The sequence below is a fragment of the Nanorana parkeri genome, unplaced genomic scaffold (genome assembly GCF_000935625.1).
Source record: "Nanorana parkeri isolate BGI_ZX_2015 unplaced genomic scaffold, ASM93562v1 scaffold147, whole genome shotgun sequence".
NCBI classification, from domain to species: Eukaryota; Metazoa; Chordata; class Amphibia; order Anura; family Dicroglossidae; genus Nanorana; species Nanorana parkeri.
Genome location: NW_017306415.1, coordinates 89,083 through 105,354, shown reverse-complemented (window position 1 = coordinate 105,354; position 16,272 = coordinate 89,083). Strand labels below are relative to the sequence as shown.

The 16,272-nt window shown below is 38.6% G+C and overlaps 1 protein-coding gene across 2 annotated transcripts in view; it reads left to right on the top strand.

Moving 5' to 3' along the window:
- The first annotated feature begins 2,974 nt into the window (after positions 1 to 2,974).
- SULF1 (sulfatase 1) overlaps positions 2,975 to 16,272 on the top strand; it is a 96,920-nt gene continuing 83,622 nt past the window's right edge. For both annotated transcript variants that reach the window (XM_018554230.1, XM_018554231.1), the window contains exon 1: positions 2,975 to 3,065. The gene's annotated coding sequence lies outside the window, so the exon portion shown is untranslated. The remainder of the gene's footprint in view (positions 3,066 to 16,272) is intronic.

Below are 16,272 nucleotides of genomic sequence, written 5' to 3'. Positions count from 1 at the left end.
AAATGTAAACAGATTCATATCATTAAAAAACCCAGACACTTCATTTCTGCAGCGGAATACACTTGCTGTGCAATGCCTAAAGTGACAGTAAACTCCGGAGTTGAATCTTAAAAAAGCATGCAAGTACCCTATTAACAAAAATGTATCTTAGTTGTGTATCACTGTAGCTGTAGATGCTCAAATCATCTCTGAATTGGTGCTGACACTGTCCATTCTTCTGAAAGGGTAGCTACTTTTGTTTACCATGGTCCCTGTGTGTGTTGTAAAGTAGCCACTGCTCCAAGGTCGCTCCCGTTATAGACTACAATCTCAATATAAATGAGTAAACTAAACATGAGCTTGAAGTCCATCACAGGAGTGAGTTTGAAGCAGTGTCACTTTAAAAGTAGATGTAAACCATGCCATGTTTTTTTTTTACATAAAATTGTTTTTTTTTTTTTCATTTTTTGTCCTTCATGACATCTCAGAAGTAAATCTTCTAAACATGAAACACACACAGACAACACAATATAATGAAGGGATTTTGTTTTTTGTAGAGTAGAGATAAGTTACAACCTCTGTTTTTGTCCCCGGTGATGAGATTTCCCATTATTTTATTCTGACACATAGGGGTTGATTTACTAACCTTATAAACACACCACGTACATGTATACACCTCTGTAGTGTGTTCCCTCCCAGCATGATCTATGGGTGGAATCTAAACACCTTTGTAGTGTGTACACACCCAGCAGGTGTGTTGTGCAAAGCCCTGCATGAATTGCAGGGTGATGTTGTGTAAATTAGCTTTATGTTGTGTTGCTTGCGTTGATGAATGCAGGAATGTAAATGCATGAGCTAACCATTTTTGTCTAAACTGTGAAGCAGCATTATATATGCATCATGTGCATGATTTTTCCATATATGGCATTAGTGGAAATATGCTTTTAGAGACTTTTTGGTTGATAAATACATTTTGCTGTGTGAAAATCACACGCACCTGGTGCGTGAGTGTGTTTAGGTTAGTAAATCACCCCCATACCCTCTGAACTGGAAATGAGGGGAAACCGGACAGTAATGAAAATCTGACAGAAATTGTTTCACTCTGCTAGAAAAAATGTTTTTTTCCACTCTTTATTTAGGTTTAAAAAATACAATACAAAGGAATCTTCTGTCAGCGAGATTGCAATAAAACAGAATATTGCTTTATATACCATTCGATTCGCGATGGCTATGGAGTGTACAATGTTCCATGCAGAAACACAAACATTATACTTGTAGCGCTCAGCCTGAAGGAGCCGCCAGAATAACCCAGGTCATCACTAGTTGTCTAGGGGTTTTGGTCTTCAGCTGCCCCATTAGCATTTAACCCTCTTTTTTTTAATTTTTTTTATTAGATTTTTCATATAAACAACAGTGCAATAATACAAAAATACACAGTTATCACCTGAGTTCCAACACTCAGGGGCACAGCTTACAACAGAGTTCCAACAGCACCATAGATCATATCCTCCCTCTCCATAACAGAAGAGACACCAGACTTGTCCCTGAGGTCCACTATGTTCCAGATACCTTCAGCAGCCATCAGCCTTCCTGGGTCTCCTCCTCTAGCAATAGCACAGACCTCCTCCATACTTGAGGCCCAGTGAAACACTTCCTGAACTCCAGCATCCTCACCCCCAGGCCTAGCCTGGGGGGTGGCTGGACAGCATCCTGCCCTGGACTAATCCATGGCTGGCACAAAACAAGACTGAGCACATGGCAATTCTCTCCAGTATATGTACCCTATCCCAGCATACAACTGTTTGAGAGAAACCAGGTGATTGGCTGGTGAACTGTTTGTACACTCACAGTGCCCCTCATTGGTTGTCCCACACTACAGTAGAATCACACCCCACCCAGGTAGGTACAATCAATGCCAGAAACCTGGAATTAACCAGATAAATGCCAACTATATATGAGAGAAGTGTTGAATGTTTACCTATGCTCTAAAGCAAACCTGTAGCTTCAGTCTGTGTGATAAAGCATATTTTCTTAAAATATTAAATGTCCACATACATACAGTTTTGCATTGTTTCTACAATGATTGCATGACAACAAACAAAATATGAATATTCTCATCTTCAAGTCTCTTTATAAACATAACTAAACATAAAGGGGTTGATTTACTAACCTTTTAAACACACCACGAACGTGTATACACCTCTGTAGTGTGTTCCCTCCCAGCATGATCTATGGGAGGAATCGAAACACCTTTGTAGTGTGTACACACCCAGCAGGTGTGTTGTGCAAAGCCCTGCAATGAATTGCAAGGTAATGTGGTGTAAATTAGCTCTATGTTATGTTGCTTGCGTTGATGAATGCAGGAATGTAAATGCATGAGCTAACCATTTTTGTCTAAACTGTGAAGCAGCATTATATATGCATCATGTGCATGATTTTTCCATATATGGCATTAATGGAAATATGCTTTTAGAGACTTTTTGGTTGATAAATACGTTTTGCTGTGTGAAAATCACACACACCTGGTGTGTGTGTGTGTTTAGGTTAGTAAATCACCCCCAAAGGGTGGTTAATGGTATTAATAAAGCTGATTATTCCTATGCTCTGGCCTATAAAATCAGCGTATTCAGAAAAGTATATAAAGATGATTACTAATGAAAGATGTATGCTTTGTTTTCCTGATCTTGGGACATGATAAACGTATTTTCCTTTTCTCTGAAATTACCTGCAGCCACTGAGTGTCTGTGGAATAGACTACTGAAGGTTCATTGATTTGTGCTCTATTTTTTATTTGGTCAATTCTTTGTATTCAGTAATGTTAAAATGTACATTGATTTGTGCATTTTGCTTTCACAATATAATTTTACCTTTACCCATAAAGAAATTGATACTGCCAGGAAAGTAGTATAATTCATTTTGTAAATAATTATAAAACTTTTGAAAATAATACAATTTTTTTCATATTTTTAATAAAACGCTTTTTTCCCCTAGGAAACATTTGCGCCCTTTGTGGGATGATGTGCATGGCAATGCCAACATCACGCTCTTTTTAAAGAGCTCATCTTTCAAAAGACTTCTCTAACAAGGTAAGTGCTTCCTTAAATTGTATTAAACCATAAGTAAAGTGTGTTTTGAACTGGTCATTGACATTGTCAGTCTATTTATAAAATGTAATTTATAGATCTGATATAAATGCATGCTGTTGAACCACAGACTTGCTAAATACAATGGCTTATTAATCCTAGCCTTTCCGATGACATGCTCATAATTTGTAGGTAGAAATGTTTATCTAAAGGCAGGAAAACGCATCCACTTTCTATGCTGGCAGTGCTTGAAGCTTGAAGGTTCTGCTTGGTGAAGAACTGTCACCGGGGCAGTAATACAAGTGGATTTTACTGCAAAATTAACAGCCTCAGTCAGCTAAAGAACTCCACTGCGAGAGTTAAGTGATCGCTTTGTCTAGGAAGCTGAAATAACAAGTTATACTCTCCTGAGGCTGGGCACTGGCTCCTAGACCGCTCCCTTCAGTCTGTCTCCTCCTCTGATCCGGCAGTCTAAGGTCCACTGAGTCATCGTGTCCTATACACTGTATTGGGCATGAGGACAGTGAGGGACATTTCGCTCACTGGAGCAGAGAGTGTGGGATTTTTTTTGGGTGGGGTGTTATTTGTATTTGTGCATTTTTCTCTCCTGTTTAATTGATTATGTAAGTACTTTTTTTTTGGGGGGGGGGGTTTTTTCTTTTTCGATTTTTTTTTTAAATATGTAGGCTAATAAGTAGCCATGTTTTGACCCAAGAACAGATCACGGATAGTTGAAAGAAGCCATTTATAGCTAATTTCACCCTTGAAATCCACCTTATTTTATGAATGGCACAATGGGATTTTTATTCACCTAAGGGACACATGGGGGGCATCATTCCAGACCAGGATGAGCCATATGCCAGTGGTTGTAGCCAAACTTGGACAGTAGTACAACTGAATGCAGAAAGCAGAAATCTTATTGACTACCATGGGGTCATTGTGCTTTTTACACCACCTTATTTAAAATATCTGATTATCCAATACATAAACATGATATACCTGATATGTTTTGTCCTCTTTTATCACATGCATGTGATTAAGTACGGTATGCTAACAGTGTTACTGAACCCAAAGTGACTCTATCAGAAATACAAAATCATCAGCCTTTTCAAGAGCGGTTGATGAGTACTCACCAGCATCTGCTGTACTACAGTGAATATATAGTTTTTTTTAACCCCAAGCTAAAGCAGATGCTCATCGCTGGGATCTCAAGATGGTGCCACTTCTGATGGGAATAATTGAGTTTATTGTGTGTTTCTTATTTTTATGCTAAGGGTTGGTCCATGCCTTAATTATATTATAAAGATGATCTATTTTAAAATCCCCACCTTGCTGCTCTATCATCTATTCTGATGGTCACAGCTGTCTAACATTTACTTAACAAGCTTTGTTCAGCTGCCAACAAAAGAGCACAGCCGTAGAGGAGGGGCACATGGACAGTGTCAAAGGGGATTCAGGCAGGGTCAGTCAACGTGTGGCTCTGCCCGAACACAGATTCTGCCCAAACACAGATTTTGCTCTTTGACTGCAGCATTATGTACGCTGTAAATGTTAGACAGCTATTAGAATTGGTACAGGGCAGAAGGAAAGGGGTTAATAGGTAGTCAACAATCTGGCTTACCCTTGAAGCCTAAACTTTATTTTGTTTTCAGTTTTGTGTTAACGTGTAACTAAACCACCAGAACACATGCAAAGTTTGGGGGCCTCAGGAGCTTTTTGCAATAATTTGCAAGTATGCATAGCGTATTCGATCATTAGGACAGACTTGCCTAGCAAGGAGATCCTTACCAGTACTGCCCTCCGTCATCTGTGCTGCTATCTTCTCCTGGTCTTCTTTCAGGTTCAGAGTCTTCAGCCTCTTGATTGGCTGGGCCCAGAAGATGTCACTGCAGGACTTACATAACCCTGGCATAAAATCATGCCGAAACTGTACACTGAGCTGTGCATGAGCGGCTCAGTGTACACTTATAGAAAAAATGTGCTGCTAGGCAGGGAGAAACATCTACGACATATATGGTCTCTTCTGTCATTAAAAAGTATGCCTGATAGTATTTTATGCAAAAGCAAGTTTGGTTCTACTTAGGTAAATGACATGTGTTAGCATGTGATGTAAAAACAAAAAAGAGAGAATGATGAATTACTTTGTATTCTTTTCTAATGCTTACTTACAGAAAGCTAAAGGTCAGTGTAGTTTACAAATGAAAAAAGGAAGGAAATTGACAAAAAGCAGAAGTATTGATAAGAGGATAGAAATTGCTTTTAATCTAAGTGATAGAAGAGGGAAGCTATTCATGTACACAACAATGATCGATAATTGCATGCCAAGGCATAATGCTAGTGATAACTGTACAGGACTAATAAACATTTATAATGTTGTGATTTTTCATTTATAGAGCTATTGTTATGTTGCAGATTAAAAGTATAATAGCAGAGTTAAAATATAACTCCCATTTTGTTAATTAAAAAACCAAACTATATATATAGATATAGATATATATATATATCTATATCTATATCTATATCTATCTATATCTATATATATATATATGGCTTCTGTTACAAACAACATTGTGTATGCAGTTCAGTGCAGTGAGGAGTGCTCAGAATTGTATGTCTGTGAAACAAAACAGCAGCTACACCAGCGTATGGCACAGCATAGAAGAGCCAAACCATCTGGTCAGGATTCAGCAGTGTACCTACATCTGAAGGAAAAAGGCCACTTCTTTGAAGACGGTCAAATACACATCCTAGACATGGAGGAGGACTGGTTAAAAAGAGGTGTGAAAGAGGCAATTTATGTAAAAATGGAGAAGCCAAGCTTGAATTACTCCAAATATGCAAATTAAATCAACACCTGGTTGTGACTAACAGATCATGTGGATTGGAGCAACATTCACCATATGTATTCCCAGAGAATTTTTGGTAGAAGTCATTTTGAATTGAGAAAGTTGGTCGGATGACTAGTGAAACGTCTTCAAGAAAAATACAGCAAGTCCAGTTGCCTTGATTTATTATTTACAGATATAATAAAATCCTTGCTTCTATTATATGACCAGTCTTAGTATTGCATAGGAAAATTTATGCTTCAGCTTATTTTATGGGTGTGTAAATTTATTAGAGTATCTCATTAAAGGTGAGATAATGAGTGCATGAAAATAAAAGCAGAGAATGACTGTTATTTGGCTTTAAGCTCTGTGACGACTTTTGAGCAAAGCAGTGAGCCATTTTTGTCACCCATACATGGGGGCCAGGTCATCTTTCTGAACCCGAGTTTGTCATTTTGTCTGGTCTCTGCTTGATATTCAGGTTCTGATCTTGGCTCTAGCTGATCTCCTAACAAGTACTCAACCATTGGCTACCTCTTCTAAAGTAGTATTAAACTCTATAACTATTTTTCAATATTGAATCCAGATCAAACAAATATACATTCCCAGCAAATTACTACTTTACATTTTTGCACAAGCACTTACAGTCATCATGTTTCCAAATAGCTGACTCCAACACTCTCAGCTGAGCTTCTTTGAACTTCCTGTCCAGTACCAGATCACAAGGGAAAGTACAGTCTCCAGAAGCCGTCCATCTACTAGCCTGGAGAAGGGAAAAGGGGGAGTAGGGCGCAGGGGAATGGCTTTCCTTGCTGTGTTTGTAATGACACACAGCTTACTAGCCCACACAAGGGTGGCTCGATAGGACCCTGCAAGGAACAGGAGCCACCCTAAAACAGAATATCAGGGCCAGTGATTCTGTAGGAAGCTAAAGCTTTTAAACATCAAGAAGCAGGATCCATTGCAAGTAATCTAATCAGCATTTGAAATGGCTTAAAACATTTTGACTTTAATATCACTTGAAGAAATTAGTCATGATCCTGTAATCTTGTCCCCTGTTTTTTCTTTTATCCGTAGTCAGAGAAGTAGGAGTGTCTAACAACCTAACCCTGACCAACATTTTCTGCTGATCCTCACACATATTGCATACATCCTGATGGTCTTTTTTTGGGACATGCCATGTTTTTCTGAGTGTCTTTTCTTTTATTCCAATGTGAAAGGTGGTAAACATGCAACATTACTGCCCTGGATTCTGACTAAATTGTCCTTCGAGATGCGGGTATATATGTATGACTATAGAAAATTCATTAGATTGTAAACAATTGATTTTATATTGTTTACACTTGACATGGCATCAGGAATTATATATAATAGTGGAATGGCTGTCAGCTTTAAACATGCTTGCTTGAATTTGCCTTATTTCCCACTCTTTTCCAGAGTGAACACTCCCAATTGTCTTCTCTCAGTTTACATTAATAAATATGTACATTTTTGGCAGACTTTTTGTCAGTAGTAAATACAAAAATGATCAAAGGCCAACTTACACTCAAACACTATCTAAGACATGTTTGAGTGTGAATAAAAGATATTTTACCAGTCTTGCCACTCTCCGTTCTGCCCTAACATTGACTAGTCGCTGACGGCCACAAATCGCACGTTCAGACCCAGATTTTCGGCTGACAGTCCAGTCTTTAAACACTTTAACAACAGCTGCTCTTGAACATTTAACGATGTCTGCTGTTTTGCTGATACTCGCTCCATGGCTCCGAGCGCCAACAATCATCCCACGTTCAAAGGCTGTTAAATTGCATTGTTTACCCGTATCTTCAGAAATAAATCACTTCTACTGTTGTTGTAAACAACCTGCTTCCCTATTCCCTAGCAATTTCAGCACAAAATTTTAGCTAATTATAGCTAATTTGCCTACAAATGTCAGGTGGTCATAATAATCTGGCCACTCAGTGTAAGTACAGACTATGCAAAGAAAAAAGATCCACATATACAAATACAGAAAATAACAAGGTCCCAAAATACAAACTAGAGAAAGTCCCCAAATAGAAAGAAAGAAGGTCCCCAAATACTAATTGAAAGAAAGAAGATCTTAATGTCCATCTAGTATATATTACAAACTTCAGAAGAAAAAAACAAAAGGTCCCCAAACACAAACTATGGAAAGCAGTGAGGTCCTCAAGGACTTGCAGCATATAATTACAAACTATAGAAAGAAAAAAATAAATCTCCAGGTACATATATAATTACACACTAATACCACAATCACTTTCACACACAATCACATAATTTTTATATCGAAAAAAATATTAAAATGACTGTCATATCCTATTAAAATACTGCCTGCTCAACAGCAAATCAAAATGTTGGTGGACATGAAATCATTCAAAACACCTCTGATTTGTCGGTATGGGCAGCACCAGTGTTTCTCCTTTTATAAATGAGTCTTGGTGCCTGCCAGACATGCTTCCAGCCAAAAGAGCTTAGTCATAGAGACACTGCAACCTTGCCTACCACAATGCTGAAACAAGCTCAGGTGTCTGTGCTGCAGCTTCTGGTTTTAATTAATTGTTAATGTACAACATATGTCTGCAGGACTTGGTCTCCAGACAAGGCTATCCAGTCTCAATGCCTGGATCCAGGACTATTTAAATGAAAAGTACATATTTTTGTTATTATTGCAATGGTTTTTTTTTTCTAAAAAGTCTTTTTTTAATGAGACAGTCACATTTTAAATGCTATATCTTCCATATTTTGTTAATACAGAGATTTGTAGATTAACCCCTTTGTGACTGACGACGTACAGTGTACGTCGCCAGCATCAGGGCTCTTTTTGGGTTAATGAAAAGCTATGTATTTCACTCAGCCTTATATAACCTCCCTACATAAAAGAAACTCTTTCACTTTATGGATACTCAAAGCTGCTGACAGGTATAAAGTGCAGTGACCCAAAGGTGACTGCATATACCTTTAGCAGCTCTCGATACGCTCCACTTTGCTTAATGTTGGCATTCTGAATGGGCAAAGCTTTAGTCCTTTGTTCCAACACTACCCCAAAGTATTGGAGTTTTGTCTGATCAGAAAAGCCCAGCACTTGGGCATAGCAGAGAATACTAAAAAAATACTGCAAATATATGCAAGTATCTGGGTGCTTTGTTGGTACCACATTCTTATTGTGACTATAAAGATTAAAAAGAGGCATGCTGTTGGAGTTTTGAGGTATCAAAAAGATGTATTTTTACACATAGATAGAAATACCATATTTTAGTATTAACAATAAAAATCACCAGCTTCTTATTTTCAATAATTAAATATGGTTTTGATATCTGTCTATGAATATATATTTTTGGCACCTCCAAAACAGCATACCTGTTTTTAATCTTAAGGGCCTGTTCACATGATTTTCAGGTCCTGATCAGGTCCGGATTAGGTGCGGATCTGCAGACGCGGTGTTATGTGTTTTTGCCGCGTTTTTGATCCATTTTTGAAAATGCTGGAGTGGGGCTGTCAGTATGTTAGCTGCAGTGCAGTGCATTTTTGACGCATTTTTGATGCGTTTTGCGTTTCCGGAACGTTTCCTGACCGTACAAAATGTGACATGCAGTATTTTTTCTGTCGTAACCTAAACGGACTGCACACGTGAGAACTGTAGCCCATAAAACACATAGGGATACATTGGGATGCATTTTTAGGCCCTTATAGTTTTCAGATGTGGTCACTGCATTAGTTTTCTTTTACTCAGTCTAAGAACACTTTCAGCACAGAAAATACCTGTTGATCATGCCAAAAATGCAGAATCCTTGTCTCGTCCTGTGAGATGAACTGGAAGAATAGGACAATGTTATCTTCCTTCTGCAAACTACTAATTTCTCCATTCCCCATGTAAAGGAGATAAACAAAGGCAAACATGCTTGAAGTCTAGCTTGGTTGACAACCATGGCTCCCTCCATAGAAACAAGAATTACCAGGTGAAAATATTTTCCAGGCTTTTTCTTCTACTTTATTTTCACCTGGGAATCATGTGAATAACACACTTTCTGTCTCTGGGGGACTACACTCATAACTTCATAAAACCTGAAAAAAACTAATGTAGTCACCTCATCTAAGAACTGTTAAGCTGTAATATATTTAACATTTTGGGGAAAGTTTTGATGAACTTTAAAAGTATACCTAAAATAATTATTACAATAAAATCTGGGCAAAGGATTATATACTTCCCTTCTCTAACCAAAGATTAAAAGAAGCTTTGGCTTTAGATATGATTGCTATAATTATTAGCAAATACTACCTTCTACCTAAAGCCCAGCAATGCCATGCTTCAGCATGTTGTATGCGTGAGAAATGTTACATTTTTACAAGCAAAGTGGAATTAACTTCCATTGTACTGTAGAACAAAAAAACTATAGAAGAAACAATTTTACATAATCTTGTTATTTAAAAAAAATGACCTTACATAAAGCTATGGAGTATTTAAACATTCGTGTCATAATAAGCTATTAAACATTTTTTTGATTGTATAACAACGTTTCAAAAGGTTCTGTTGGTTTAAACATGTTTCCTTTTTTGTTACAGTGACTGAAAAAAACTTGTACTTGACTAATAGCTTAATGTTATCATTTTTATCCATTCAGCTTTGCTGACAGAAGGATATTGCTTGTAAAGTTTTTCAAAGGTTTTGCTGGTATCTTACGATTATCTCTACATATGCTTTGATAGTAGTTGTTAATACACAGAGTTTTCATTAAATTAACAATTCGGTCTGGTGCTTGTGACTCAGCTGAATACCCTGTTTGCTCTGGTTTAGAATATCTTCCATTCATTGACTTGTTACATGGTGTACTGTAGTTCTCTAATTAGGAAGCAATTAGCGATTGTGTAACACTGTGAAGCCATTTAAGGGCAAATGTGTAGTCACAATAAGCTTTATGTACATGGCATAATGCGGTATTTAAACCAGGAATATGCATTTAAAAGGAGCATTTCTTATGCCTGCTTGATGTTCTGCATGTTCCTTGGGGAAATAACATCAAGCCAAATGGCTCCAAACATTTAAGAATTCTGTAGCATTTTTTTATATGCTGTGCAGAAACAAAGTCAAGATAGACTAAAGCATAATTTAAGGGTTGCAATTTCGGTCATTGTGTGTGTGTGTGTGTGTGTGGTGGGGGGGGGGGGGGGGGGGCCACTTTTCATGACCTTGTTGCCTGAAAGAGCCATACATTATAAAGATGTATTTGTAGACATCTCATTATTTTATAATTAAATATTAAATTGAATTATAATAACAATCACTACACCAAAGGTTAGAAGACATATTTCGGCTGAATCATGTATTGGCAGAGAATGCACTCCGAAATTGGTAAGATAAGCTTCACTGCCCAACCACAATGACTTGTTGCCTGGTTCCATAATCAGTCCTGATGTTCCAAGGCCAGATGTTGGATATAATGAATACTGTCAAGTGTTTGTCAGTTATGTCCCAGGTTTTCTACTCATGTCTAAGCTCCAATGAGAGCTTGGGTATGAGAGATTATGATACCTCAAGTAGAGCAAATGACCTTCAAGGACATTGAGATTTGCTAACTTATAATATTATTGAATGAGAGGCAACAGGAACACACCACTAAAGGAGTTTATTACCCATTATTTGTGTTTTGAATCTTTTTTTTTATTTCAACGTTTATGGCCATAGATGAGGACAGGAGAATAGACTGATCCATGAATCACCTCCTGTCTGAAAGTTTAGCACATACAGGTGAAACTCGAATAATTAGAATATCGTGCAAAGTTCATTTATTTCACTAATGCAACTTAAAAGGTGAAACTAATATGTGAGATACACTCATTACATGCAAAGCAAGATAGAAGCCGTGATTTGTCATAATTGTGATGATTATGGCTTACAGCTCATGAAAACCCCAAGAACCCCAAATCCACGACCTCAAAAAAGTAGATTATTACATGCAATCAATAAAACAAGGATTGTACATAGAACAATATCGGACCTCTGAAAAGTACAAGCATGCATATGTACTCAGTACTTGGTTTGGGCCCCTTTTGCAGCACTTACTGCGATTACTTTTGCACGATAGTCTAATTACCGGTATTCGAGTTTCACCTGTACTTCCCCGCTCCTGTAAAATGCAATGTTCACAATCATGGATCAGGTTTGCATGCTCATAACATATTCCCTATCTCCATGTTTACCTGAACAAGTTGAAGTGAGCAATCCACCATTATATAGCTGTTTACCATGACAGATCCAGTGTTGATTGACCATTTGTTGATATAATAATAATTAGTGTTACCAAAATCAGGTGGTGCAATTGAAATGAAAAATGACCTTTCCTTATACGGAATACAGAAAACAAATTCCTGCCTTATATGGAATAAATGATTTGAATGTAAATAGGTCTTAAAGTACCTCTACGATACAGATCTTTAAAAATATAAATAAATGCTGTTGAATTTGAGAATTGTAGTTACCTTTTAACTCAATTTGTAATGCATTATTTACATAGCATTTGGATTACAGTCAAATCTGTTTTAATACAGCCAATCTGTGGATTGAGTCAAGTTCACATCTTAATATTACTGTTCATAAGGTTAAAAGGTTTCTTATGCATAAATGGTAGGATTAATTTGCCAGAGACTACAAGAAGGCATTTATGATTGAACAGATTCTGTGAGTTGTGGATTAATGCTTGTGTCAGAAGGATTCTGCTGAAAGTACATTAGCCTAGCTCTGGGCTTGTAAGGTGCTATTCAGCAGCAGCAGAGGTCACATGGCTTCAGACCCTGACAGTACATAAAATGACAAGTTGCCCCTCTGTTGAGTCAGGGTCTTTTTAGCATTCATTCAATAAAGCTGGCAAACTGCTATGTCTGTCCGAGACGCAGTATCCCTCAGAGTATTCTGCTTGGAGGTTTGTGTAACCAGCAGGCTCAAATCTATAGCTTCATTTAGCTCTAACCCTCTGAGGAATGTTGCCTGCTGTTGGCTAAGTAGCAAAAAAAAAAAAAAGCTCTTTAGTTGCCGACATATAGGATCACTTTGGTTCCTGCAGACTCACTTGGAAAGTACAGAACATAATGATAGTAATGTTAATCATACAGTTCTAATGTGATGTCTAGTCAGTGTTTATTTACAAATTCCAGGATATATTTATACTGATTATTTACTTTGTTGCAGCTTATGGGGAAAAGAAACACTGTGTTGCCTTCTGTTATCATACTTGGTTTTCCTTTTACTTAGTGTGTGTCCTCAAGCCCCTGACACACTGCACGCAAAGCTGTGCAGAGCGTAGCAAAGCTGTCCGGCCTGGAGCTTTGCGTGCAGTGTGTGAGCTGGGTGCAGGCAGATGATCGACTGCACCTTCAGCCAATCGGCTCGTGCGTAACAACCGGCCAGACGTCGCATCCTGACATGCTGGTTTATACGCGTGAGCCGATTGGCTGAAGACAAACTTTTTCATCTCGGCACGCTCAGCTATGCGAACTCTCGCAAGCTGACGTGTCAGGGAGAAAATTACATGACACACTGCTCGCGAAGGTAGCGCTCCACCGCTCCGCGCTGCTTCGCGTGCAGTGTGTCACAACCCTTAGTCTTAAAGAATTGTAGTAATTTACACTAGATTAGAATGTTCACAGCAGCCCAGGACAGAATTGGGGTGATCTTATAATACTTACACACCCCCATAATAGCACATCATAATACTTCACACCCCTATAAATTATTTATTTATTATTGGTATGTATATAGCGCCGACAATTTATGCACTGCTTTACATAATTCACATCAGTCCCTGCCCTCGAGGAGCTTACAAACTAAGGTTCCTATCTCATGTGCATACAAGGGCCAATTTAGACAGGAGCCAATATACCTTGCAGCATGTCTGTGGAGTGTGGAAGGAGACTGGAGTACCTGAGGAAACCCACAAAAGCACAGGGAGGACATGCAGACTCCTTGCAGATAAGTGTCCTGATCGGGATTCGAACCAAGGATGCACATTATAATTCTTCACATCCCCACATATGCACATCATGATACTTTTGTGATAACTCACCAGTTATTCCCTGCTCTCCAAAAGGAATGAAATCACCCTTTCACCATGTGTGAGTATGGATGATCATAAGCAGCCTAGTCCCATTCCTGATGTGATGACCCAGTGCAGTAGAGGGCTATAGTAAACTCTTTCAATATTAAAATAACTCATTGGAAGTCACAATTTGCAAATTGTAATGTGTATATACACTGGGACCAGGAGAAGAAAGTGCTTCATCGCACATATACTTGGGGAGTCACATGAGATGTGGTGGGACTCACTGCACTGTTCAAAGTCAGGTTGGTGTCTCCCCAGCTGTCATTGCTAAAGTAATATCAAACCTTACCTTTTTTTATTTTATTTACACTTTAAACCTGATACCTGCCCCAAATTTGGAGCTTCCCATCAGTTTTTAACCACACCAGTCGACAAACCACATTTTCATTTTGTTTTCCAGTTTAGCGCAAACTGTTCTTTTCAGTCCATTTTCACACTGGAGTTGATCATTTAGTCAATGGGAAAGAACTGAAATGGTGGTGACAGATTGCCTTGGTTGACAACTGATAGAAATGGAGAGGCAGGACCAGGAGCCAAACAGGTGTGCCATATCCAAATATGTTGACAAAGAACATGCTGAATGGAGGAGAGAGCATAGTTAGCAGAGGGATGGACTCAGCAGTCTGCTGCTAATCTTTCTTTGTGCAGTGAGCAGGCTGGGGGTAGAGAGAGGATACCACTGTGTTTCGCTGTTAGCCTACATTCGCACCCAGGCCCTCCTTACCATCTTGTCTGGAATTGTATTGTATTTGTAATGTCTTCCTTATATTGTAAAGCGCTGGCAAACTGTTGGCGCTATATAAATCCTATGTAATGATAATAATAATAATCAGTGTTTTTGCACATTTTTGCCTAGTGTGTTCTGTGTGTTTTTGCACATTTCTACATGCGTTTGACGCACATGAACACGAACATCTTAGCTGGCATATTGATAGACATTGTGGTCATTGAACAAACGTGCATAAAAATGTGCAAAAAAATGCGCACAGAATTGTGCAAAACGCGTGTGTCGCACGTTTTTCAGGCATTTCCATTAAAGTCTATGAGGCCAAACATGCTGTAAACTGCCCCAAAGAAGCTCAGGAACTTTTTCCAGCGACAGGCGTTTTGCAGCTTGCGACCATTGAAATTAATGGGAATTCATGAGCTGAGCGTTTTGCTGATTGCGTGACAGAAAGCCTAGGTGTGAATTTGGACTAAGGGGTCTATTCACTCAGCTGCCAAGGGCAGCTGAGTGAATGACCGATCAGAAGTGAAGTGAGCTGAACACTGTTATGTATTTAATGTGTGTATTTAGCTATGAGCCTGGAGTTGAACTTTAAAGTCTGCATGTGAACAGTTCACGACCAATGTTTCCTAAGTAGATTTTATCTTGTGTCACATATCCAATCTATAGTCATAATCACTACAAGATCAGAATTAGAGTGTCATTTTTAAGGCTCAGCCTCTAGCTTGCCTTTTGAAAACAAAACTTTGAATCCACATTCTTTTCCACTTCATGTTATTGTTAAATGACATACCAGAACACGGGGGCTGTTAATTAACGTGCACTTTCCAGTTCCTGACACTTTTTAGTGTACACTGTAAACATGTTCCGAGTGAAAAGGTTTGTTTGGAAACCCCCCAGGGTTTCCTGAGCGGGTGTAATGAATTGCTGACATGCTCAGTTAGCAAGTGGCTCATCAGTGTACACTATGCAGCATGTTGGCCTACTGAATTCCATACTTTCATCACGCCAGACTTTATGGAAAGGGAAGAAAAAACAAATGTGGGCGCATTTGGCTTTAAGAAACATGTTGCAGTCTTGCTGGTTACATCAGCCTGCAGTTTTGTGGGGGGGGGGGGTTTTGACCATTAGATGGGCGCTGGCCTTGCACACTGATCATACAAGGCAGTTCTTTCCTTAGCAGAAAATGGGCTTGTTTATGCATAGACATGTTTTATGAATGGCACTTCCATAGAGCTTTGCATTGCTGTGTAGAGACTGCAGAGAAATACATTCAAAATAAAAGTGTCTAAATTAGTTGTCGAATATACCTACATAATAATCTTCTTCCAAACCATAACAGGGCAAATGTGTAGGGGGAAAAAACTAGTCATGACCACAAATATTTCAGTCCAGTCATCGATATTCTTATGGTTACATTGCCCCTAACTCTGTCTCATGTTGTAACATTCACTCTCTCTGTTTGTCTTGACCTAGAGAAAGGGGAAATCCAAATGCTCAAGTTGTCCTCAGGCAACTCTGCCCCCCCCCCCCCGCTTGTTTGGCAA